The 27,509-nt window shown below is 37.1% G+C and overlaps 1 protein-coding gene across 4 annotated transcripts in view; it reads right to left on the minus strand.

The window, feature by feature from the left end:
* Nucleotides 1–27,509, minus strand: part of TENM2 (teneurin transmembrane protein 2) — a 1,606,114-nt gene that overhangs the window by 798,954 nt on the left and 779,651 nt on the right. For all 4 annotated transcript variants that reach the window (XM_072044660.1, XM_072044658.1, XM_072044657.1 and 1 more), the window contains exon 10: nucleotides 3,826–3,900. The gene's annotated coding sequence lies outside the window, so the exon portion shown is untranslated. The remainder of the gene's footprint in view (nucleotides 1–3,825; nucleotides 3,901–27,509) is intronic.

Genomic DNA, 27,509 nt, shown 5'->3' on the forward strand with positions numbered 1-27,509 from the left:
AAAAGAAAGGAATAGAACTCGCAAAAGAGCATTATTTCTAAGAAAATTTTAGATTATCTCAACACTTGTGCAACGGTCCATGCAAACCTTCAGGAAATTAATGCACTACCTGATAAAATCTATATAAACAAGTACTCAGGAAGGCCAGCAATGATGTGTAGTAATAACTTAGTTATAATTAGTAATAGAAATCTTAAAATAACTATCCTCCTGAGTCAGCACTCATATCTTTGCTGTATTCTGAAAATGATAGGATTTTTTTTTTAAACCACTGTAACTAAAATGGTAATTAAAAGCTGATTTAGGATCAAAGACAACCTCAAGGTCATAAGTATTTGTAGTTGGCTGTGAAGTATTCTCATGAAAATTTCTTGAAAGTGGATGCCCTATTCCAACAGCAGTACGTTTGCAGGAGCCAAAGAGAAAAACAATTTTCCTCAAAGGTTTATACACAAGTGAAAATTGAAAAAAAAAGTTAGCTTTCAGGAAAAGAAAAAAAAAAAAAGGATGCTAGACTACAGAAAGGGAGTGCATTTAGTTGAAGATTATTATAAAACTACATTTACTGGTCTACTTGAGGTATCTAGAAAAAAAAATAAAAAGAAAGAAAAACCCAACACCACTAATGAGCAAGTATCGATTGCCATTGGGAAGTCAGCATTATTTCAGCAATTCTTTTTTCCATTTATCCAGTGCTTTCACAAGACACCAGCCATTACAACAGCTTTGCTTTTTCTTCAATACTGGCAAAATCCTCTTTTATAATCCCTGCAGATACTGACTTCAGTGTTTGTATTTAAATTTCGATTATTTTCTTCCATTATGCAACAGTTTCCAAAACAATATACCTCAACTTTTAAAAGCAATGCCATAAATATGCAACATTTTGAAGCGTTCTTTTGCATATTATATCAGACAGAAAAATTACACAGAAACAGCAGCATCATTTTTAAAGAGGCAAAAAACCCTGCCTCCTCAGTCCCTTCCTCAATTGCTTGTTATCTTGCTTGTGGCCCTAAACTACCTAAATGAGTCTGGGATCAAAACTAAGGTATTGGTTCCAAAATCATAGAATCATAAAGGCTGGAAAAGACCTCCAAGATCATCTGGTCCAACCATCTCCCTACTACAGGTGTCACCCACTAAACTATGTCCCTAAGCGTCAGGTCCAACCTTTCCTTAAACACCCCCAAAAACAGTGACTCCACCACTTCCCTGGGCAATGATCAACCTGTATCACATGAAGGATATTAAAGACAAAAATATAATCCCCATGCAGAAGAAATATGATTAATTAGTCTTGAATAAACCATTAGCTATTCAGTTACCTGAATCTCAAGAAACATGCAGAGAACATGGCTTCAAGTTGCTGAAGTTTTCTTTACATTTTCCTTAAGTGAAATTACCGTGAGACACTGTATCAATATAGCTAACCAATATGCAGAATACAAAAATAATAGTAAATAAATAAGTAAAACACACCAGTCACCAACAAATGATGTGCAACATTATTATATATTTTAATCCAGTGGCTTGGGGCATATTTTCTGAACTGCATTTACTTCCTTTTAAAGAAGTTTATTGTTTAAAATCTGTTAGCACAACTATTTCTTCCAAAGTGCTGTTCTCACAAGCAACTTGACCAATTCACTGAAAAGCTTGAAGGAACTACTATAATAAATGCAAGTTAAAGGATGACCTATGATAAAAAATACCAAGTTTGAAAGTTTTTTTCTCCCCTAGTTATCAGTGATGAATGCACAACACATGAATTGATAGCTGAAAAGTGCACTCGAATATCTGAAACCTGCTTAGAGACTGATAACCTTTCAGATGTCACCGCCAAGAAAAAAAAAGTGAAAGATCAGATCCAAAAACTTTTTCATGTGTTATGGTGTATTAGCATAACCAATTCCAGAGTCTTTGGGACCACAGAAGCCGGCATTCACTGATGGGAGGGGATGAGGATGGGTAACAACAAAGGAAGTCAGGTGATAGAGGAGGATTATGATTTCCCAATAGTATGAATCTATTTTCCCCAGTTTTTTTAATGTATTTTGCCTGAAGAAATGATTAATTTAGTCAAAACTGACTACTAACGTTTTCCAGAATAATCACCATTTCAAAGTTTTCAGTGCTTTAACTCAGTGTTTTGCCTAGCTGTACTGTATATGTGCCGAGGATTTTTCATCTTGTGGTTTCACACATTCTGCACATATCAGACTTGTCTCACCAAAACCAAGCAAATGGTGAAATCATGGAAGCAGCATTCTGAAGTGTTGCTGTGTTGAAACTCAAAACTCAGAAATAGGTCTTTTCAATACATGCCTGACTTGGCAATGGAATGGGAAGCTAGAGATGGATACAAAGCCTCACGTCACCAGTTTATATATGCCATAATCTTTTGCTGACAAGATTTCTTTTTTCCTGTGAGAATGAATCACATTGTAAAACACACCACTAAACACCCAGAGAAAGGGAAAAAAAAAATGCCAGGGCAACACATAGGAACAGAATACAACCCTACTCAGTAACTCCTTATAACAGTGAACTACAAAATAGCAATACAGTCAGCAATTTACCATCTTACTGCATCCCAGATTATTACAATACAGTAATAATCATCATCAGTAGAAGTACTCACAGAGTCGTGATTATGTCTTGTGTGTTTAATTACCAACAAGGAATCAAAGCACTGTGAATAGCATACCCATTTTTATTTACCCAAATAATTTTATTACTTCCTAATAAAGGAAGGCCAAAAATGTGGAAGCAGATTGCTGCAAGAGCGTGTCAGTAGGAAATTTCAAAAGACAACTACAGCCCATACTATAATAGATGTGTATTCTGCAAAGCACAAAGCTATCAACATAGCTCAGAAAGCAGATCTACAGATGGTAAGGTCCTCAGAGTCAGTGTACTCTCTTAAACAACAACAATCTCATTCACTGATTTTGTGGATGCCCCATCCCTGGAGACATTCATGACCAGGCTGGATGTGACTCTGGGCAGCCTGCTGTAGTGGTTGGAAACCCAGAGCAGGGAGGTTGAAACTAGATGATCTTTAAGGTTCTTTTCAACCCAGGCCATTCTATGATTTATTTGTGGGTGTATATATATTATATATATATATATAGAAACTAAAGTTGCAGGTATGTATATATACACACACACAGCCATATATATAATATAGTACATTAAATGTGTATTCAGATGCATTTACATGTATAATCAAGGACCTAATCTTGAGGATTTTAACATACAAACATCCAACAAGAGAGTTGAAGAGCAACCATTACATTGAACAACTTCTTGAAACTCCCACAAAACAACAAGCTTACGTACCAGATGCACCACAACCAGAATGTGTTATTTCAGAATTAAAGGGCACAAGTTCATAAGCATGACAATGAACACCGAACACCAAACATATTCTTTATAGAGAAGGAAATATTTGAGTAGACGTTGCAAAGAAAACACCAAAAACACAACTAAAGGCACTAACCAACTAGACTTCTCATACATGAGAGAAAAACTCAACATAATTGATACCAGACAGCTGCAAAAAAACCCAAAAAGATAAAACAAGCACAATATGCAACTGCCAAAGTTGGACAACAGCACAGAAAGTGGAAGTATTACTATAAAAATAAACCCAAAATAACCAGAACAGAGACTTGCATAGATATTTACTAGCAAGACCAACAGAGGTTGCTGCTGGTGTTGAAAGAAATAACACAGACCATAGAATTCACAAGATCTTTTGATGAAACATTTTTCAGAAATTTTCTTTACAATATGCTTGCTGTCATTTGTAACCATTACCTTAGAGGAGACTTTCAGCAGGGGATCAACTCCAAAAACACTTCACAGAGAGGAGTCTGGATTTCTCTGTTGAGTCTGAAAAAACAGAAAATCACTAGCTAAAGCCATCAGCTTATGACACTGAGGCAGCACTGGCAAAAGTGATAGAAAATACCTATATAAGAAATCTGCCCACTGAACAGAGAATGTGCCAAGGAGAGAGGTGGATTAGCAGTTTATCTCAGAAGTGACAGATTTCTGCATTTCAAAAGTGCCATGCTGGAGTGGGTGATGGAGGGACTTACACGAACAAGAGGAACCTATGGTTCACCAACTGCCAAGGGTTTTGATTTGATCTAAACTCTGTTGTAAAATCCTAAGATTAACCCCATACAGACACTTTCCCCCTTTGAATTTCAGGAAGATTTATTTCAGGGAGGTTGAACGAAACTGGAAATACATCCAAATAACTTAAACATACAGAGTGCAAATAACACAGACATTTTGTAGCTTCCTTCTACAGCTCCCCACCCACCCAGGGAATAAGAACCAGGTTCAGGTGGCTATAAATTTGGTCTTATATGCAGCTGGAAGGTGGCATTTTCTTTTAATTTATCATTTAAAGACAGACCATCAGAAAGTCATTACATCGCAAAGATTGTGTCTCTGCACAATTGTCGTGTAAATGAGCACTGATGTATGCAAATATTGTAGATAATAAAACAGAAAATGGTTTTCAGTACTAGACTTGTTCTTTTCCAACATTTTGGCGTCAGGTTTAATCCAGTCAGTGAAAATAAAGGAACAGTTTCCCAGAACTCAGACTTCAGAAGATCGGAACCTATTTCATTAACCAGTGCTTAACTTTAAAGGTAGGCAAGTTCGGCCCCCATGGTTTAGTTGGCTTATGTCTGTGATCTGAATCCCACCTCTACCTGACATTGTAGCCCACTTCTGTGTTTGCAATCCTATCAGGACACAAAGGGGGAGTAGGGAAAGTAGAAGAGAGACAAGGTACCTTAATGGACACCTCTGGGTTCGCAGGCCATTAAGGGCTACACTACTTTTCAGTCAGCACCGGTATTCTGACAACACATTTAAGCTGCTTCTTGCAACAGCAGCTGCAACATCAGGATCACCATGGATGACAGACATGCGGCAAGCTAAATTCAAGGAATATGCAGAGATCCTTTATGGCTACAGATACTTCAATATATCATGTCTGTTTTGGCAGAGGATAATATTAGCACTATTGAGATAAGGATACAGTAATGCTGTTAGAAAATATCTGTATCCTGCCTGCTGGGCTGTGATAAAAAAATCGTGTGTTTCTCACATTAGGTATGAGTATTAACAGGATGCATGCAGGCACTTCAAATCAGGAGCAAAAGACAAATAATTTTGCAAGTTTGATCAAGCTCATAGTTAGCTAGTAGTAAGGGCTATTCTGTCTATGTGAACTTGTATTGCTTAACTTCTCACTTCAATATCCCAAAAGCTCAACTCAAACATTGCTAGGTTCAGGCTGAGATAAGAACGTAAGATACAGGTAGGAGAAGAATGGACAGAGAAGAAATTAGATGCGAAAGAATGGAGTCAAGTGAAGACTGCATAGATACAGATACTCTGACAAGAGGGGCAGACAGAAATATTCTGAAAACATGAATACATTCGATTTCACACAGCATCATAATGACATAACACCATTTTAAAGAGATTTTTTTTTCTTTCAATTTCTCATGCACAGCAAAGAAAATATTCTATAAAAGACACTTTTGTTTCAGTGACTTATTTAGGGGAAGAAGATAATCAGCAGCTGCTTTAGACAAAAAGGAGGGGGAAGAAAAAGTGCAATCAGAATGTTTTTTGCTATGTCTATAACTTATTAGGAGATTTACAAAACCTCACCATAGTGTACGTTCCACTCCTCTCCACTACAGATTATAGCTTTTCTTTCTCCTTACTACATTTGTTCAGTCCAGCGCTGCGATTAAACACTACCTCTAAAATTCCCAAGAATTCTTCTTTGCCTTTTGAAAGTACAGCTCCTTTTGGAAGTGGTTTTCCTTAAGGACAAATCAGAGTGTCTGAAGGTATTAAGATTTTTTTCAAATATAGAAGGAACAACCATGAAATTTTCAAAATAAGTGAAGGTTCTGGAACTCCTGTTCACCAGCACTTTGGGGTCAAAGAACCACAGCTCAGCTGAATTTGGAATTTTAATCTTTTAGCAACTATGCAAATAGTTTCTTGAGGATTTATAGTCATGGAGAGTTGCTCCTATCACTTCACTTTGTTGGAAGTGCTTAAGAATTATTAGAATAAAATTGGAACAACTTCTTCAGAATACCCTCTGCAAGCAGAAAGGGTAACTATCTGAAAATTATCTCCTTCCCTACAGTATGTCTTACTATTAACATAATCATAAACACTTAAGACAGCACTCCCCTCACATATCCGTTATGAATCTCTTAAGGCTGAGTTATGAACAATATTAAACATTAATGCATCATGCTCTAATAATTATTGTCTTATTAGAGCATTTACCCAATATGGCTTGTTAGATGGTTTGTGTTCATAACGAAGATAAGTTTGCATTTACCAGAAGATATTTAAAAAAAAACACACTACCAGCTGTCAATATTATTTCCATCAACAGCATTTTCATAAATTAATAAAAAATTAATGAAGCAGACAAAATGTAGTAATATTGTTAAATATTAATTTTATACTTACTTGATAATTTTTCTAAGAGCATGTCTGCTGAACTTGGAGCACTATTTATTGAAAACACAGAGCCCCCACCCTGCCCTTGATCCTGGAGCAGCTTCCTGGACTCAGAGTGGCAAAGCAATGCACCTCTCTGCCTGGTGGGGACCACCTACAGTCCTGGACATCCTGCTCAATGGCTGGCAACCAGAAAGTGCTAAAACACAGCACCGACTACTCCCACATCTCTTCACCAGTCTAGTCTCAGTACCTGCACCTCACAGACAGCTAAATGGCTGTTCTCATGGCAAACAGTTCCTCAGCTGGCAAACATTCCTTCAGACAAAGAAATGCAAGCCAAGTGCTCATCAGCCTCAGATGGTATAAAAACACATCCCTAAAGGACATGGAGGAAGTCTTCAGCCACATCCCTAAATTCTGTCCTCTGGACTTAAAACTTGAAGCATTATGGTGTGCAGTTTGTTTTAAGGTATATTCAGTTTTTAGGTTCAGTTGTATGAAACCAAGCATATCAATAATCTGTCCATTGCATTTAAACTAGAGCAAACAGGCATATTGTTATTTTTTTTTTCCTATTGTCTAATCATCACAATTACTCTTTATATTTTGAGGTTTGCATTCAATGAACAGTGATTCTACAAAGATAAACCTATCTTTCAAACGTAGTTATACCCTGACTTTCAAATCTCACCCTTTCAATTTCAGGCCACTTAATAACAAAGCTCTTCTAGTCTTTATTGCTTCACTACTCTAACACAGATCAAATCTGTAATGCAAGGTTTATATTTTCTTCATCCTCTGTCCAATATTAGAAAACATGCAAGTAGGAGAATGTATTTTCAATTTGGTAGAGGAAACCCACCACCCTGTATGGAAGTGTGAGGAGGGAGCAGAAACATTTTGAAGTCTCTTTCTGAAAACTAACATAACAGAAAGATCTAAGAATGTAAGTTCATCCTTTCATATTTGAAGAGATAGACCTGGAGATCTGTTTTTTGTTTTGTTTTTTCTTCTGTATTTTGATTTTATCATTTAATGAATGAAGAAAAACAACCAACCAGCTATATTAAGCCCAGTGCAGCATCCCATAACACAACTTCCTAGGTACTTCAATATATCGCAGGCCATACAGCCTGTGATGCATTGGTTTAAAACTCTTCAATGTTCTTTCTCAGTAAGCACTGGGGAGCAGAAGATTACCAAGAGTTAAAGGCAGATTTTAAAGAAAACAGGATCGCAGCCTCATTTTGCTTCCTCTACTCAACAGGATAAGTTTAACACCAAATAGCAGTTTCTACTTAAGACAGAATATTTTTACTCAGAGCAGCTGAAGCATTAGCCAGTGCAGGAGACGGACAATTAGCAAATTGAGAACCTTCCAGTTCTTAAATGTGAGGATTTTCTAGTGCGGACTTTCCAGGCAGGTCTGGGCAGTCATCTCTAATGCATGCTTTAATTGTGCTTTCTGTAGCAGTCATTTTTGTGTTCACTTTCAATCAACCTGTGCTCAGCATTGCATTTACTGGTTGCCTTAAAGTACATGCTGTAATCCTCCTCATTCAGTTCAGTGCTGTTACCATTATTCCTAAAACCTGTAAAAAAAAAAAAAAGACAAAAACCTTCCTTGCTCCCCAGTATTGACTATATACACAAACCTCATTGTAAACAACAGGGAGTTTCACCTGGCTATTATTACAAAATAGTGTAAGCTGGAAGGGACCTTAAAGATCACCCAATTCCAGCACCCCTGCCATGTCTCCCACTGCACCAGGCTGCCAAAAGCCCCATCCAACCTGGCCTTGAGCACCACCGAGGATGGGGCACCCACACCTTCTCTAGGCAGCCTGGGCCAGTGCTTCACCATACTGAAAGTAAATGAATTTCTTCCTAATATCTAATCTAAATCTACACTCTTTTTTAGTTTAAAGCCATTACCCCTTGCACTATCACCACACTCCCTGACACATAGTCCCTCCCCAGCTTTCTGGTAAGCCCCCTTTAGGTACTGGAAGGTTGCTATAAGCACTTGGGAGGGGGAAAAGAGCACCCCATGAGAATCCAAGACTTGCTACAAAAACTGTATATCATCTGATTTGAAAATACTTGAAAATATTGTCATTGCAGTTAGCTACAATTTGAATACCCACATTCGCCTCTTTCCTTGTTGGCTCCCCTGTAATGGAGCGCAGCTAGGAGCTCATCTAATACACGTCAGCAAGAAGAAAATCCAGGACACGTTAGCCATCTCAGGAATTTATTCCAGAGAGAATAGAAACGATACAGATCTGAAGCATTACTTCTGACTGAAATTTCTCAGTGAAACACAAGAAACACAATTTTTCTCTTCCAAAGTGTACAGCATTCTTTGTAAATCTCTAAACCACTTGACAATTAGCTATAGCTACAGCTACACCCGAAGTAAATCATGTCTGTGGCAACCCATTCATGCTTGCACTCTCATCCATTCAGGAAAAAGGAGCAGAAGACGGTTTTAAAAAGATAATACTCTGTCTGACTGCAAACAACTCTCCTATCAAAGCAATTCATAATAATATTTCATTAACAAGCTCAGCCTGCAGCCATAGTAAGACTACTAATACTTGTGCATACACTTGTCAAGAGAGGAATGCTGTGACAGTTTCAGTGAAAAACCTAGAAATACAGGTCTGTGCATTCTAATTCCATCTCTGTCACCAACCATCTTGGCGATCTTGAGCTAGACACAGTGTTTCACTTCAATTCCTTCATCTGTATAATGGCAATGATATCTAACTCAGAGGGATGCTGTGAGGATTAATTAGTTAATGTTGGTAAGTGCTTTGAAGATGAAAAGAGCTACAGAAGAGATAATCAGTTTTACAGTCTCTAAAAGCTTTTACCATGTCTGCAGAATTATTTTGGAGTACCACATGAATATTATCTGAGAAAAATCTGTCATTTAGCACGTACAACCAGAAAAGCGGGGTGGAGGTTAGAGGAAAAAAAGGCATAGCTATGCAAGTGCTTCGGTGTGTTAAATCACGTATCTTGCTCTAAAATACGTAGAGATGTTTTAGAAATGAGCATAGTGAATGAAATGGTCACTTCCAATCCCTCATGTCCACATAAGATATGCTGTTTTGAATGCTGGCTTTAACCAGGAGCAAACTTGGTGGCAGATACTGAGAGCCAGAAGACGGGGCCAAGCCAGACAGAACCCAGGAGCAGAGCCAGGGCCCAGCTTCTAACAGCACAAAGCATGAACCTCCCTGGTACAAGTACCTGTGCATTGATACCACTTTCTTCATGAAACACACGCTAAAGGACTGTGTTGACTTTACTTTTTTCTTCCTAATGTGAAATTCTGAAAGCACAGCAATTTTCAGTATGCTTTTATACACGTTTGGATGCTCCAGCTTTTTCTCCATATATATTACAAAGGACTGGGAGATAGCATCACATTTTCTGAAGAAATGTCTTAGAGAGAAAAGAAATATCTAGCTTTGGCAGATTTACTCTGGGTTGCCCAGAAAATCTTTAATATGTATGTCCCTGCTGCACTTGGTCCCTTAATTTACCTTTTCTCCCAGTAATCAAAAATGAAAGTTTAAATGAAAGGGTCTGGACAGCTTTGTGTTGTCCACTCATACTTCTAATTCATCTAGGATACATAAGTGTAAATGTCTGGAAAAGACAATTTTCATAAATACATCTGTACATCAACTCCACCTTATTCAGGTATTTTTATATCCCAGACAGTGAGTCATCTCTTGTCTTTCTGTTTGAAGTAGAACATTTCTCATGAACAATCCAAAGGACAGAACATTAGAAGAATGTCATCCAACACATCCAACTACTTCTTTGCCTGTACATTTTTCTGACATATTTCTGAATATATATTTTTACATGACCATCAGAAAAAAAAAAAAGGAAAAAAAGATTTATTGAGAAAAAATGCTCTCTACATAAAACATAGTATGACCTCAGCACAGAAAAGAATGATATACTACAGTACAAACATGGTAAGGCACATATATCTGTGCTTTATTACAGGTTAAACATGATTCTGACTGGCACTAGCTACTGTCAGAAAAGAACACTTGTGATTTCTGCAGAAAATTCTGAAAATTCATTAAGCCATTCCATCCTCTTTGAAAGTAATGTCCAGTAGCAGTCAGTCATTATCAGTAGTTACAGCACCATTAACACATTATCAGACAATCCATATTCAGATTTACTTCACAATTCAATATACTTTGCTCTTGCTTAAAACCATTACTTATTGCTCACAGCTCTACTCCTATCTTATATTAAGTGTCAACATTGGTAGGGTTGAAGGGCAAAAAAAAAAAAAAGCAACTATTTAAGCTTGCTCTTCTTTCTTAAATCCTTTGCTTTTCACACGGCAGTAACAATCATCTATTGCTCTCAAAGATGTCACCCACTCAACTCCCACTACATTTAACACCATGAGACCACACTTTTGTTTTGTGAAGTGTTGGAATGCCCTAACTTCAATGTATCCTCTTGTGAAGGAAAAGACACCACAAGATTTGAAGGAAGTTACACATCTAGAAAGGAAATCCTGGATGAGCAGGACAATCCTTCACTATTAAAGTTAACTCCATCATGAAGTTATTGGCAATCCAACACCAGTCTTCCTTAAAATCACTTATTTCTGGTGGCCCCATTAAACTATTATGGGCAACTTTGGCTGCTCAAAGAGTTTGGACAGAATCCAGCTGAATCATGGCCAGTTCGTATGCTTTGGTTCTTTTACCATTCTCTTTTCCCAATATTTATCTTTAATGCTTTTGTAGCATGTAGTTAGAGATTCAGATCCTTTTTCTCACGCAAGTCCAATGATTCAAGGTCTTTCAGTCTGATCTTCATGACAGGTTACCCACTATCCTAATTGTCATTGTACACTATCTGACCCATTCTAACCCTCCTCCCCAATTTAACATGAAAAAAAAAGGATTTAAAGCACTGAATTAAAAATAAAAAGACATGTTAACACTCCCCTGTCTCTAGCAAGTATTTTACCTGTTACACTTTTTGGTCAAGTGGCAATTGTGACCTGCAGTCCCCCTCTGACCAGGTTGTACACCCAGGCCTCAGCTTGTGTGCTCAGCTTCCAACTCCCAGCAGAAATCCTCCGCTTTCCTTGATTACATACCCTGCCTCATCCTCAGTCATCCAGCCCTCACGTACACTGTAATGACACCACCTTATTTTTTTACACCAAATTTCACCTACCCCATTGCATTTTGCACTAGTTATTGAAATACAAGATGAAACACTCTTAAAACGCGGTAACACTGCTTCCAGTATTGTGTCCATTTTCTTTCCTCCAGCTAAATACTACCTCAGTTTGCACTTCTCATTTCAAGATTTTACCTCTTTAGCCTCATCCCAGAAGACATTTCACCAGGTATCTTGAAAAGGTTGTTTCAGGTGTCCACATCTGTGCGTGTGCAGTGGGGCCACAGCAGCCTCTGTGAGGGAAGGCCAGGACTGCCCCTGCCGCCCTCAGCTGGTACCACACCGGGCCCACCGCAGGGCACAGCTGAGCCCTGCACTGACAGTGCTATTACCTCTGGAAATTCCTATAAGAAAGGGTCAAAACGCCAAACTGCAGTGAGGAACAAAGCACGAGGAGAAGCCCTACAACGTCAAACTCAGAAGGAGCGCAGGCAAGCAGTGCCACTGCCCAAAGCGAGTAACATGGCGCTGCAGCTACTGCTGGCACCCTGAAGGGCATAGTCCCTGCAGTGCTGCACCTGAACTAATAAGAGCTGCCTAACTTAACTCCCTGTGCAAGAATAGCTTGTATGCTTTATGTTTGTAACAGTATTTACTCTCGAGCTAGATAATTCCATCTAGAATTAAATGCACCAACCTCTCATCACACATTAAAAGCTTCTTCCTAAATTTCATGTACCTCCATAACCTCACCAACAGAACTGCAGCAACTTTAAATATTTCCTGCTGTTTCTTAATGAATCCTTCAACCAACTACTTTACATTTCCTTTCTCCTCCACTTTACTAAGCTCCTCAAAAAGTTATCTACATTTGAAGTAAAGTCAACAGGCCCGTTCCCATCAGCCATCCTGACTCACTGCTGACATAATCCTCACTGAAAACTAAGACAACAGTATTAACAACATTTTAGTTGTGGACTATCAGTGTTCATATCAGTCCAACTTGACTACCAAATAGACCCAATGCTTCTTCACATTTTGTCTTGTGACTTAACTACTGAAAAATATATATTGATCAATTCCGCTGTGAAACAATAAAACAAAAAACCCTTGAGTTCTGAAAAATGTTGCAATAGATTTCCAATCTACAGATTCAGATTTCATGAATCATATGGTTTCATCTCCTCCTCCTTCTCTTGTCAAGTTTTGCTTATTTCTAATATCTACTCCGAGAGCTTTCATTGTTACCTCCAAAAGAACTCTCAGTGGCTTGTACCTTTTGTCTTTCATGCTACATGCACCATTTTCAGACAGTTGTTGCTATTTTGATAGAAGGAAGCAGTGTAGATCTGTTTGATGTGTGGACAAAAGCTTTGAAAGTATTTTAGTCAACAAACAAATATTTTTCATTTGATAGAGTTTATTCTCTGGAATGCTTCTTCTTTTTTTTTTTTTTTAAAAAAAAAAAAAAAAGGAAAGAGGTTAAAATAAATAAGCAAACAAATTCTTGAGCCAACCCTAAACTGCTCTGTGATGTGCTTATAATAAAGTCAATCTACTTTTGGCTACTTCAGAATTTAGATTCACAGTTTCACATACTCTATTACACATACATGGATAACTACTTCACTTAATACTGGTACTGGTCACTGCCATAGCAATATCAGTATTGCTCCCCAGAAACCTGAGTTCAGATGTGAAGTTAAATAATAATAAATTACATTTCTAAGGGCAATGCTTTAAAAAAATTATTAAAAAAAATATCAAGCAACTTAGAACTACCAGATGCATCAAGACTCAGGGCAACCCAAGGGTTCCCCCTTTTCTCCCCACTTCTCAAAAGTAAATTTCTGAAAGACTCAAGGCAACCATTTCATATTCTGTATTGTCTCCCACTTACAAATGCATGATTCCTGCTGAGTATCCAAACCTTACTCTAACAATTTAAATCCCTCAAAATACATAAACTTGGTATAATTACCTCACAAATGCTACCGTTAATTTCTTGTTGCTACATATGAACCACTAGTAGAAAAAAAAAAAAAGCACGAAAAAAAAAATAAAAACTGCAAGATGCTGGAACAACTACTGCACACTGATTCCCAGCCTCAAGGAGTGCACAGAGCTCCTGGTTACACACCTTGATTTTCCAGGCACTCATTGACTCTGAGAGGAAATGGTTCCGATAGAATCAGTGAGGCAAAAGTTGCCAACACAGCTCTATCATAATTATGCTACACAGTACTTTATTATGCTTCATGCTGACAGTTTATGTATCCTACACGTAGACATGACAGTAAGTTATATATTTCATCTAACCCATCTGAACTCAGAGGAAATCAATAAAAGGGCAAATATAATTCATAATATAATCATCCTCTCCGGATCACTTGCTCTTCGTGATGAAGGAGCAACATACCCTTTTTGTAGGGAGTTAGCAACAAGTCATCTTACCCTTTCCATATATTTCCATTCTGTTTGGCTTGCACCAACTACACTTCTCATTCAATCAAGTTTCAAAATTGAAAATTGTATTTCAAATTGCCCAGCTGATTATCATCATTAGAGCACAAACCAATCGTGCACAGCAATTTAAGTACAGGTATGGAAGAAAAGTCTCAATGTTTTTGTGTTCATACAGGACTAGATGAGTAGTTTGTATGCCATCTTCACTTTGCCTTTCAAAGGCCAATAAAAGAGAACTAATCAGAGTAACAGCCTCCTGGACTATCTACCAGTTTTCACACTGCAAGAGTATAACAATGCTGGGGAGAGAGACTGTTATAGGTGTTTGCTAACTTTTTTTTTTTTTCCTACAGCTTTCTTTTTTTCCCTCCCCTTCCTCTTCCTTCTCCAGGGAATTCTGATTCTAAGTATCAGGGCTAAAGGCTTTCATTTGGGCTATTCCAGCAAAGCTATTAAGTATGAGATCTCACCCTATTTTCCTCTACTTTCTTTAGCTTCAAAACAAGTCAGGCCTTCATAATACAATTCATGTTGCACACATTCAGATGGAGAAGATTTAATTCAGCTGGGCTTGTCTTTTTTAGGTGATATCCAGCCACACAGGTATAAACAGTGACCTGGTTAAAAACATTGTTTTTATATTTTATCATCTGGATTACAGACATGGCAAAATCTTATGACCAGATTACCTGGCTGCTCTTCATCATACCGTCACTACCAAGAAAATAGGCAAAATACCTATTTTTCTGTCTGAATTCTGGGAAAGCTCTATACCCTTTCACACTCCTACTTTTCTATATTCCTCCTGTAGCATTGTATACCATTAATACACAATGACCAGGTTTACTAAGAAGCCCTCCTCAGGGCTCAGACCCGCCTAAGAGTGCCCCTCAGCCCATCTTCTCCCCCACCCCTTTATGGACAGCACAAAGAAAGCAGAAGAAAGGAAAACAAGAGGTATTTATCATAAAACAATGTAAATTATTTTGGCACATTCTTCCCACAGCAACTTTCAAAATAAGATGCATAATTAGACAGGTTTCTTCTTCCCCTTATCTGTTTAATAAACATATTTCTTAGGTATATTTATAGCTATTTTTATTTTGAGAATGCTTTCAGAGAAGTGTTTAGAATAAATGAATTAAGAAATAAGTTTTTATAAGATACCTTTTAAGCCATGAAGTTTTTCTTTCTTCTTTATTAAGACCCCCCCCACAAAAAAAAAAAAACACCAAAACCAAACAAACAAACAAACGAAAACCAGAAAATGTACCTGCATTTCTATGACACACAGACATAACTTTTAACTAGGCAGCTCAAGTATAACTAAAATTAATACAGCAGATACAAAAAATACATTTTATCTGAAACCATTAACAAAACAAACAAACAAAAAGAACACCAAACCACAGGAGAAATACTCAGGTAGTTAAATGAAGTGCAGGGAGCTAGGAAGAGAGAACTAGCCATCCTACATTGTAACTATAAGAAGAATCATTACAGCATTAACAGCAGTATAGATACACATAGTAACTACCTCAGTTTGGCATAATAACAACTAGAACAGGAAAAAAAAAAAAGTAGTGAAATGAGAATAAGAAAAATGAAGAAAGGAGACAGTTTTAATTAATTAAATTTGTTTGTTCTATATATAAAAATACTACCTTACCTACTCAGAAAATAGAAACATCCTCCACAACTCATCTGGTTTCAGACCTACTAAGGACATAAGCATGCTCACAGCAACTATCCATTAGCTGCAGCCAGCTCAGCTTCAGCTAATTTAAAGAATCACAAGCACAGCAGTATGAAATCAACAGAACTTAAGACAACTGAAAGTACTTCAACTGTGTAAGAGTCCAGGTACCCATAGAGTTACTTCTGTTGTATATCCCAATTGTGAGACAGTAGTTAGAAAGATTGTTATAGCATAGTCCCAAGAAGTTTAATTATAAACCCTATACCTTTTCAGAATCCTGTATTTTTATTTCACTTCCAAATCAATGTTATTTAATACCTTTAAATAAGCAAGCAAACAAAAAACAAACACAACACTTTAGTTCCTTTTTAAGTCACTCAATTTATGACACAGGTCAAAAAGATTACGACTGAAGTTTTGGTCTCCTGAATCCCAATCTAGTCACTTCACCACAAAAATACCTTGTTTTCAAATCTTAGATGGTTTTCTCCAAGTAATTTAATACAAACAGTTTTCTTCAAGTAATTTTGTTAGACATATTCCCAGCCACTAGAATTGGAATAGGGAGCAAATTACTGAAATACAGATGAGTCTAAAGCTGCATTAACTTTAAGCATTCTCTTACAGGGTTATACAACACAGGAAGAAACTTCTGGCTACTTAAATGTAAGCTGAGAAGGGCTGTAATTTCTTAGTGGTATGTTGTGGATGTGGTGCAGTTGTTCCCTGCATCCACACAGACTGTACTTCTGAAATATCTCCTTAGGGCTACTTTGCGTGCTGACCAGCTTCTAACCAGCTTCTTACCCATTGAAATGTGAACTTGGGATGACAACTCTTGAGCTGAAAATGTTAGCATATAGGAGAGATTGCAAAAGCAGATCTGCTGTTTTGCACAAATGACTTCCTTATCAGGTAAATGTGGCACCTGGAATTGAAGCAATTGGGGTGGAGTGGGGTGGTGGTATGTGTGGCTTCCCCTTTCACCTTCTCTGATATGCAGGGACATGATGCATCTCAGCATGTTTTGTTCATAACTGGATCATTGTCCATCTGCCCATTACATGATTCGTACCAACTTCTTTCATGAAAGACATTTATTCCTGAGGGGAGGGAGGAGATCATTCCCAAAATACTGTCCTATGGAGAGGAAATGTTTCTTTCATATGTTTCAGTCACCATAGCATTTTCAATAAATAGTTAAGTGAGCCTTGAATTCCTATTTCCAGCCATAAACAGTAAATATGTCTATGTCACACAATCTCATCTACTAATTTAATTATTACTTGCATCATCAGCTTACCATACCAGTTTATAACTGAACAGAAACGGAATGAAGGCCAATCTGTGAGGAAAGATGGATGGCTCAGAACAGAATCAAAGTACGTCTTTCATCAAGCAGCTGGTCCTGCCCCATCAGTGCTTTATCCAATTAAGAAAGCTCAAAGTGAGCTGAACTTCACTAGAAGTATTCCTTTAATAATTACTACGTCACATGATATTCCTAGTAGCTTAGAAGCCGCAAGTATCAGCTTAATGTGTTACAAAATCAGGAGCTGCTTTATTAAAGTCTTTAGATCAAGGCAACTTTTCACAAATCACTCTGGTGCTTCAGAAAAATACCCATCACAGGCTGCTGGGCAAAGAGGCTGAAGAATCTCTCCAAAAAGCATTTGAAAGATCATTCTGAGATACTGCTCTGACTTGGGCATAATAAATGTATGCTACCCAAATGAGGTGGTAGAGGTTTATTTGATTTCAGATGCCATATCTGTTGCTTAGTACTAATACCACAGACTGGAAATGAAAAACAGCTAGCACTATCACCACTAAATAATTTATTCAAACCTTAATGCTGTCTGTATAATACATTACTCAAAACAGACTTGTTGCAGTGCCAGCATGCACTGAAATAATCCCAGTAGAAACTGATAATATAAATCTGACCTTGTTTTTTATAACAAGTAAATGTAAAGAGAGGAAGGAGAACAATCTGAAGTCTGTTTAACACCTTCAGCATCTGCTTGAAAACAAAAGTGAAGGCTAATGTTGACCTAAACAACTCGTTCCATGTTTAACTTACTCAAGGCAAAACAAGCAACAGAACAAGTGGTGAATGGAATTACAATAAAATATATGCCTTTTTTTTTTTTTTTTTCAGACAAAAGGGCAAAAATCAGTTTTCATTTGGCTTGGTGACTATCCTGTATTTGAACAGAATGTTACATATTCATTTCATTTATCATTTAAAGTCAGATAATCAGGAAGTCATTATGTGGCCTGCATTGGGCAGCTATTCGATTAGAGCATAATTGAACACTCTGTAATGCAGCCAAAGCTGGCAGGTTGGGAATGCATAATATCCTTCTCATGATATTTTGAAGCAGGGGAAAACTGTAGGAAAATCATTGTCATTCAAAACCTGACAACCAAGTGAAAAAGGCTGGAATCTCTGGTACGCAGAACAGACAGCCAACTTTATTTTGTAAGCCAACTTTATTTTGAGACATGTTGTGCTTTACGTATTTATCAATTATAAGACATTGTTGCTATAAGACTATAAGTGAAAGCAGCAAACTTCATTTGGACCACTTTTCTTTGTCATTTATCTGTGGCAAACCAGTGATCAAACATGAAAATGAGAGGAAAAGTTAGACTCAGAACAGCAGTGTTATACACCTGGATTTGAAATGTTCCTATTGCTGAGAACAGCTATTAAAAATGACATAAATAAAGCAAACCACACAGCTTGCTAAAAATTTGTCTTTCCAGTAGTGGAGTATTCAAATTACTGGCCAATATTGTAAGAGGTTTGAGATTAAAATGGTAGTTTTTTAAGAGACTTGAAACTGTACTTGCAATTTGTAGCAATAGAAGGTTTATAATTAAAAGCCTGTTTTCTCCCAAGATGATAGGAATATATTTCAGTATAAACTTACAATTCCTTTAGTAAGCACCTATGTATTTTTACTGAACTCTAAAATCTGCCCACTCACATAGATCCATCAGTAATGTGCACATCATTCTTCCCTCAGAGATCAGGGAAAGGCCTTAGAGTTGTAGCTTTTACTTGCATAAATATTTTTATGACACAAACAAGCAGATGAATAGGGCTATGAGTTGTTAGCTGCTATCATCGAACTAGGAAAGTATGTGTCTCAACTACCATGGGAGACAGGAAACACCTTTTAGACCCAAGGGTCTCGGAGCAGCTGTAGTTAATAACATGCAAAGCAGACATCTTAAGCTTTCCAGATTGCCCTGGTGTTTCTTCTAACACTGCTTCTCAGCCTTGCTGTCTGCACAGCACCGCATGTCAGAATATGTCAGAAGTTGGTCATAAGGTGATTAAAGAAATACATATATAGTACTTTCCTACATGTGCAGTCAGTGGGTAAACAAAATAATAATTGACCACTAAAAGATTGGCCTAATTTTTACTTGGTTGCCACACTGATGTATGCGTTTGTTTTTCCCCAGAAAATTAAGTTTAGATGCCCAACATTAAAAAGGTTGAGAAAATTACATGAGTGGGGACACAAGCAGGAAGCTCCCTGTGTAATCCAGACAACACAATAACCTTTGTTGTCTTAAATCATTCAGCCTATGTTACTAAAAAAGCCTGGAAATATAATGGAGCCTTTCAGCGTGAGTTGTAAATCACTTGAGGTAATTCAAAACCCAACGGGAGTTGTATCCCAGGCTAGGATAAATCCAGGCATTAGATGCCTTCCTTTAAAACAAAGGCGACATCTTGAGCTCTTTTGTGGATATAAGTGTCAGGACCTGCAGCACAGAAAAGTACTGCTTCAGGCTGTGCTTCAGTAATTCCCCAGGCAGCTGCCAAACCCCTTGGAGTCTGCAGTGAAATTGGCACGTGCACTCAATTTCATAATTGCACTCCACAGAATATATCTATCAAGTGTATCACTGGCTATACCTTGGCACAAAGGGCAGCATCCAGAGAGAGCACCTTGTCCTGGTGAGGAAAAGCTCTGGTGTGAAAAGGAAACAATGAAAGAAAGAAACAGTGAGAAAATAAACTGTTTGGAATGGCAACCATCTCACTTGTATTCTCTCTAATTCTCCGACATTACAATGCTATCACAGAATCATAGAACATCCCGAGGTGGAAGGGACCCACAAAGATCATCAAGTCCAACTCCTGGCACTGCACAGGTCTGCCCAAAACTTTAGACCATGTGCCTAAGTGCACAGTCCAATCGCTTTTTAAATTCAGACAGGCTTGGTGCAGTGACCACTTCCCTAGGGAGCCTGTTCCAGTGTGCGACCACCCTCTCGGTGAAGAACCTCTTCCTGATGTCCAGCATAAACTTCCCCTGCCTCAGCTTAACACCGTTCCCATGGGTCCTATCACTGGTGATTACAGAGAATAGGTCACCTGCCTCTCCACTCCCCCTCGCGAGGAAGTTGTAGACCACGATGAGGTCCCCCCTCAGCCTCCTTAGTATCAAATACTAAGTATGTGTCACTCATGAGATTCTCTGGAATTATTTCACAGATCAGCGCCTGGTTTTCAGAACAAAGAGAAAGATACTAGATTTAGACTCCAGTATCAATTTATAATTATTTCAACATATATGTTTATGCCAAGTAATTTGTAACCCTTCAAATTTTCTAATCTAATGTGAAAGTCAAAAAATTGCTACTCTCTTTCTAAGCATTTACCTTTATTTGACTTTCCTCCCACTTTTTTTTTTTTTTTTTTTTTTTTTTCCTCACTGTCTGGCTTTCTGCCTTCTAACGCTAACAAGCACAAACAGGAATAAATCCAGTGGAGCAGCACTAAACTGCATTATTCTTCCAGAGGTCATCTCTCTCCTCATTTTAAGGAGCAGCCTAGGGGTTGCACTCTGCTGCATTATGCCAGCTTTGTTACCTGATACCACAAATCTTCAGAGCTGCTGAGGATTATAGCCAGTGAGGAAAGAATAAAGAAAATTAAAGAAGAAAACTGGAACTACTTGTCAGGCATTTCAATTTTTCATATATTTTGGTTTCTATAGCCAGATGAAAATACTAAACATCGACCCATAAAAGTCTGGAGAAACTCTGCCCCTCGGTTTAGATGAAATATATATTTCTAAGGGCAGAATGCCCCTCACTCTGTTGACATTGCATCTCTCAGTCTCATGTTACATTGGCATATTTCTCTGGTTTTCATTGAAAAACTTATTATTGTCAAATATCCACTCAAAATGAGATCACAGGCCTGTGGAAAACAAGATTCCAAAGTTCTTAAAGTGCTACAAATATTTTCAGTGCTCCTGCTGCTAAAAAGGGCTGACTCAACCCTGAATACACATCTGAGTGCAACAAAATCTTCGGGCAGTTTTTCATTTGGAGATGACACTTTCAGCTCAGCTTCATTTTCACGTGAAGTTAAATTTGACATAAATAATGAAGCACCAGTAATATATCCATATTTCTTTTGACTCTTTCCCTCGAATTCCCATAATGGGAGAATATTTTAAAAAACAAATATATTTCAGCTGCTGTGCAACATCAAGTTTTATAACTGACCTGGCCATCTTTACAAATTCCAGAGGTAAGTCAATGCCGTCCCTCATTTTCATTCAGTGCAGATTTGAGTATTGCAACTGAAGCCATATTATTATTATTATTCATAATAACATATCCTTAGAATACACACACAAGGTTTGTAAGCAACAAAACTCGTTTGCATCTGCAGAGTGAGTCAGGTCAAATTAATTTTGTATTGAAGGTAGTATGTACTACTAAAATGTAAACTAGAATGTAGGTGTCAGGATGCTGATAAACATATCCAGACACAGCATAAAAGTCTTAAGTAAAATCTACAATGGTGCTCTGGTAAAAAATTAAATTAAAAAGAAAAAATAGCCCAGCATCTGGGCACAGTGTGGTTGAAAAGATAAAGCTACTTTTTCCAGAGAAGCTGCACACTACTCAAAAACATGAAACATTTAACGTAAAGGTGTAAAATGGAAAGCTACAATTTAAGTAAGATTCAAAGAGTGCTCCAACATGCAGATTTATGAGATTTTCAATTATAACTAAAATAACTGAAGATGTAAACAGAGACAGAAATGACTGTACCATCAAGCATCTGCTTCATAATTATTTGAACAGCAGAATGCTTATGAATCTCCCACCTATTTATAATCCTGGCATATACCAAAATTTCTCATACAGTATTAGTCTACTTGAAAGGATAAAATGCAGTTAAAATATTATTTCCTATACTGATATGTTGTGTTTAGTCCATGAGACAACAGCCTACTCTTTGAGACTTAGTTACTTGCTGTTTAAAGTTGTGATTGTAAGAATTCATGTAAGAAACTACATCTGCCAGAGGCCTACATCATTCATTATCTAAGCTTTTAGAGATTACTATTGCATAACATGAACAACCTTTCAAAAAAAAAATAAATAAATAAAAAATTTGCACCACACTGACTTGCATTAAGAGCTTCTCTGAAAAGAAAATATGGAGGCCAAGTCTGTTGCTCCCAAACACCTCTTTAACAATAAGCAATACAGTAGGGAGATCCATATAACAATGTATTTTAAAATGAAATCCTGTAATGCATTTTTCCCCCAAAATGTAAAATTGAAAAATAAACAAAATTGTAAGTTACTCTTTCATTACTACAGCTATCGCGATCACTTTTAGTCTAAAGAAATGATATTACACACTAAGTTAACTCAAGCAACTAACAAAAAAAGGAAGAGATGAAATGATGAAATTAACTAAAAAATCATCAACATTTAAATCCTTCCAGTAAGTTACTGGGAGACCAAAAACAGCTGAGGTGGTCAGAAAATGCATGGGCACAAGATCATAACTTTGAAGGCAGCATGATCACACCAGATGGTTTTACAGTGGCTTAAGAAAAGGTTTCTACCTTGTTATTTTTGAATGTGAGGAAAACCCTTACCCTCTAACCTCATCCCTCTTTTCATAAGGCGTATACGTAAAATTTTCATTTAGCATCTTTAGCAATCTTACATTTGGTTTGAATAGTACATTTTCATTTCATTCATCATTTAAAGACAGATAATCAGAAAGTCATTACATCGGCTGACACCAGGCCCTCCGCTCGATTGTATTGTAATTGAGCACTGCAGAGCGTGTGCCAGATCTAATGGATAATGAATATATTATGTCAGCAGAACCGCCTTGGCAAAGCTCCTGGGGAATCAGAGGGGGCTACTGCAGTGACATGTAGGGTCACAGATGTTGTGCTGATTTACTGATGGAGTGATTGTGTAATTAGGTAATCAATGGTGGGTAGAGGACTGTATGTGGACAGCTTATTTTCTATAGAGACCATATGAGTACAAGGCTCACATTCTGGACAATGTAACACTGTATTTGGTTTGGCTTAATTCTTTGCAAATTCTTGATACACTCCAAAAGCCTGAGGGTGCAAGGCAAGCAACAGAGGTCTGACTCCAGTTCAAACACCACAGTGACTTACTTTTACAAACCTTTCACAACGTTATCCATGTAACTCAGAAAGCTCAAGTTTTCTACGTTGATTAAAATAAAATTCATCCTGCTTTGCAGTTCAGCTGTACTATAGCTTTTAGCATTTCCTGCAGTGGTAAAAAGCGGTCCCTGTAATAAAACTGTGCAAACATCTCAAACCATTTCTCTACATTTCCTCTGCTCTCCCTAAAAGCATTTAGTAACATTACTTTGTTCTTTCATTGTTGTTTCCCCCCCCCCAAAATGTAAAGGGAGATGATTTGCATCCTAAAATACTCTTATAAACATGACATATATCTGTGATAGAAATGGAAATTTTCGTCATGGAAAAATGTTACTTCTTAAAAAAAAAAAAATAAAGTTAAGTCAGATGGATGGTCAAGGTCTTCACTAATGATGATGAATAGCTGCAAATTCAGATTTCTGTCTTTTTCTTAATTTAGACTGACTGAATAATGGCAGCTTCTCTCTAAAGCACACCTCTCTCTGGTTCCATTTTAGTGTAAGTCTGAGACTTGGCTTCATGCATGGTGCTCAGCAGAGGGTTATGTAATGCAGGCACTCCCCAGCGCAGGAATACACCTGTCTGGTTCCCAGTCATGTTAATGACAGTGCCTCGGCTGGGGTTTTGGCATCCACGGGAACTTCCCTATGGTGTCCGTGACAACAAGTTTCAGTTGGGGTTTGGCAGCTGTGAGGATTTCCTCCCAGGAGTCTGTGACAAGCTTGCAGTAACGTGGATCACAGGGGCAAAGCATTACTTAATTATTCCTCCAAATATCAAGTAGGGAGACAGAAAGTATGAGCGGGCAAAGCCCATAAAAGCATTGCTATCAGTTATACCAGTTTATTTCATTTGTGGTGAAGAGGAGCAGATGGCTCCAGCTTCTACCTTTCTCTGTCTGGAAACCTTTGCCAAACTGTCAGCTTTTCACTGACAGCCCGGGCAGTCACTTACTCAGTTCTCCTTCTTTCACTATGGACATGGGATCAGCTTTGGTGCCAGGCTTTAACCCTGGAAATAATAATCCTTTCCAGGCAGAGGGAAGCCAAAGAGAGAATGTGCCTTAGCAAAAACAGGGTAAATCCTTCCTTTTCTCCTCCCTGCTACATTTCTTTAAGACTTCTTTTTAATCTACTCCATAGTAGGAGAACACAATAAACAAATGGAAACATGGGGCAGGCAAGTTCATAACAAAGAATGCAGATTTGTCTCAGTTTACTACAATCAGCAATTTCATCCCTAACAAGTAAACTGTAAGGATTGATATAATTTAGTTGTGTGTATCTATCTATCTATCTATATATATTTCAATCATATATATACACAAAAACAGCCCATTTCTGGAATTATGCCAGAGGTCATGCAATTTCAGACCAGTTCACCAAAAACATGTTTTGATTCTGAGAGACAAGTGAAAGACTAATTTTCAGAGTTAGGCACAACTCTAACACAAGTCTGTAGGATGAATAAATTTTAATCAGTTTTAAAAGCCAAGCTAAAAATGTCTACTATGGGTTATCTCAGACTGATAGGATGTTTAAAACTGAAATTGAATCTCATACAGCAACAGTTTCCTTATGTGGGAACCTTTTTTTTTTTTTTTTTTTTTTTTTTGTCTTTGACATTAGAGTAATGTTATCATGAAATTTTAAATGATGATTTTATTAATCTTTCAAGTTTGCACAGTGCCTAGCCCTTTTAAAAGTATGGAAGAGCAAGAGGATGAAAATGCTTGAAGATGTAAAGAGATATTGGCTGGAGCAAAAGTCTGCCCTCATGCTTTACAAACCTAGAGGAAAGAAAGTGAAAGATATTCAGACATGCTAGAGATGGAGGGGGTAAACAGAAGAAATGTATGGATGGAATCTTTCCCAGCAGCTCCTCAATTCTTAGCCTAGAACAGAGAGAACAGTCTTCATACATTGAATCTTTTCAAAGCCCAGAGATGAAGGAAGAGAGGAAAAAAGGACAGGAAAAATAAGTAGATAAGAATGAAAGGAAAATGAACCTGAGGTGGATGTAAATAGAATGAAAACAACATTTAACATAAAAATATGAATCCTGGCTCTTATTGTTTCTAGCTACGTTTATTATTTTTAAAGGACCTGGAACACACACAATGAAACCATAACTTAAAGCACTGGAAATGTTTTAGGACACATCTTTATTACTATTTAACTTTATTATTTGCAACTTACATGCTTCTCAGTGTGGATTTATGACTAAATTGTTTACAGTATTTTTGAAAACACCTTTAAAAAAAGATCATGTGTGAAGTAACTTAAAGGACTCAAATGCTCAGCAAAAATAACTTGGAAGTATTATAATATAAATAAGATGCTTAATAATAGAAATATGATATTTGAAAATGAAAAATATATTTAAATACTAAAATCAAAATAAGATTTAATCGTGAAACTGAAGTAAATCATATTAACTGTTCCTTTTAAAATTTCACAAAATATTTACTCAGTATAAAACAGTGAGCTTTCAATAAAGCTTTCAAAATGCTTCCAAAGAGCTTTCAAAATGCTACTTCAAAACATTTTGTTCCATGCATATTTCTGAGCTGATTGTAAGTTTAAGACTTCTTGTTCTTAAATGTGTTTTTATGCACACTGGACTTCTACACTTCAAATTACCTCCAACAGTCAATATAGACCTTTTTTTGTTTCCACAATAATAAAAGGGATTCCTTAAATTTAGAGACATTTTAATACACAGAAAATGATATAATATTCTACTTATGAAAGAAATATATGATCTTGCTAAATTCTAAGTTTTATTGGAAGTATTGTTACCTGACATGTTGAGGCTCACCTTCAGATTCTGTCTCTGTAAGGGACTATTCCTCATATTGCAGAGTTTGTTGCTGTTAAGAGCTAATTTTTACGAGAGTGGCTACTCAGTAGTTAATATCTAATGTCCTTAATTCAGCCCTCATGTCACCACGTGCTGCCATGCCATCCTGAGACTTTCAGATTGCTGTGAGACTTTATTTGGCAGCTTTTGAAACTGTGCTGCCAATTCTGTAATGTGCTGAATGTGATAACGTCACTTCCATCCTACCTTGCTGCTGTACCCCTTTACTCCCTGCACAACAGGAGAACACTTAAATAGCTCCAGAAAAAGAAAAACAAAACAAAACAAAACAACACAAAAAAAAAAACAGATCCAAAACATTGTATAATGTGTAGATGATAGTGAAATGTGTTTTTTTTTTTTTCCTCAAGTGCCTGTATTCTCTCAGAAATGAAAAATGGACTAGTTTATCTCCTACTAAGGTCTAAAACTCAGGAAAAAGAGAACAATCTTAATTCTGAGAGATTAATCAGAAAACAGGAATGGATATTCTACATTCTCTCCCTCACTTTAATATCTAAGAAACAGCATGCCACGAACATATAAAATCTTTCCTTCAATGCACATATCCTAAACAACTTTGTCCTTGCTAGTGAGGAAGAATATACGCTACGACAAAGCATGCAATAGAGATGATTTTTAATGGAATTTTTCATTGCTAAAGAAGTAATGATACAGCAGCCTCACAGCACAATGTCTTATTTTAGAGATGAACTGTCATTTCATTCATGTCATTCAAACAGCAAACTTTCCTTCCCTTTTCTATAAAGCCAAGCATTCAGAGTTCTCATCATTTGAGAACTATAGCACTTCCAAAGAGGCCTAAGACAACATTATTGCATGCCAGAAATCAGTCTTGCAAGTTCAAGTGATAAAATGTAAAATGTCAAACATATACTTTTTCTTGTCAAATTCATATTCTTCTACTGTATATATAATGTACAACTTCTGTAACTTCCATCAACTTGCTGGATTTCTTGAAGGAGAAAAAGCAGTTCCTGAAAGTCATTTTTAAGGGAGAAAGAAAGATTTTTTACAACTACTTCTCTCTGCAAATCCTCTCAATATATATTTAAAATAACACAAAACAAACAAAGAAACGCAACATACAAGAATGTCCACAACGTCTTTCTTCTGCAATGTCTGTCTTTGGTATAGTTTATAATTCTACTGATTTTGGAACATTTTTTCTAAGTATCTGAACATTTTCTCTGAACAATCTACTTTGAAAAACTTCTTGCCTTGGCACATTCAAAATCTCATGG

Source organism: Anas platyrhynchos, chromosome 14 (assembly GCF_047663525.1).
Source record: "Anas platyrhynchos isolate ZD024472 breed Pekin duck chromosome 14, IASCAAS_PekinDuck_T2T, whole genome shotgun sequence".
In the NCBI taxonomy this organism is placed as follows: Eukaryota; Metazoa; Chordata; class Aves; order Anseriformes; family Anatidae; genus Anas; species Anas platyrhynchos.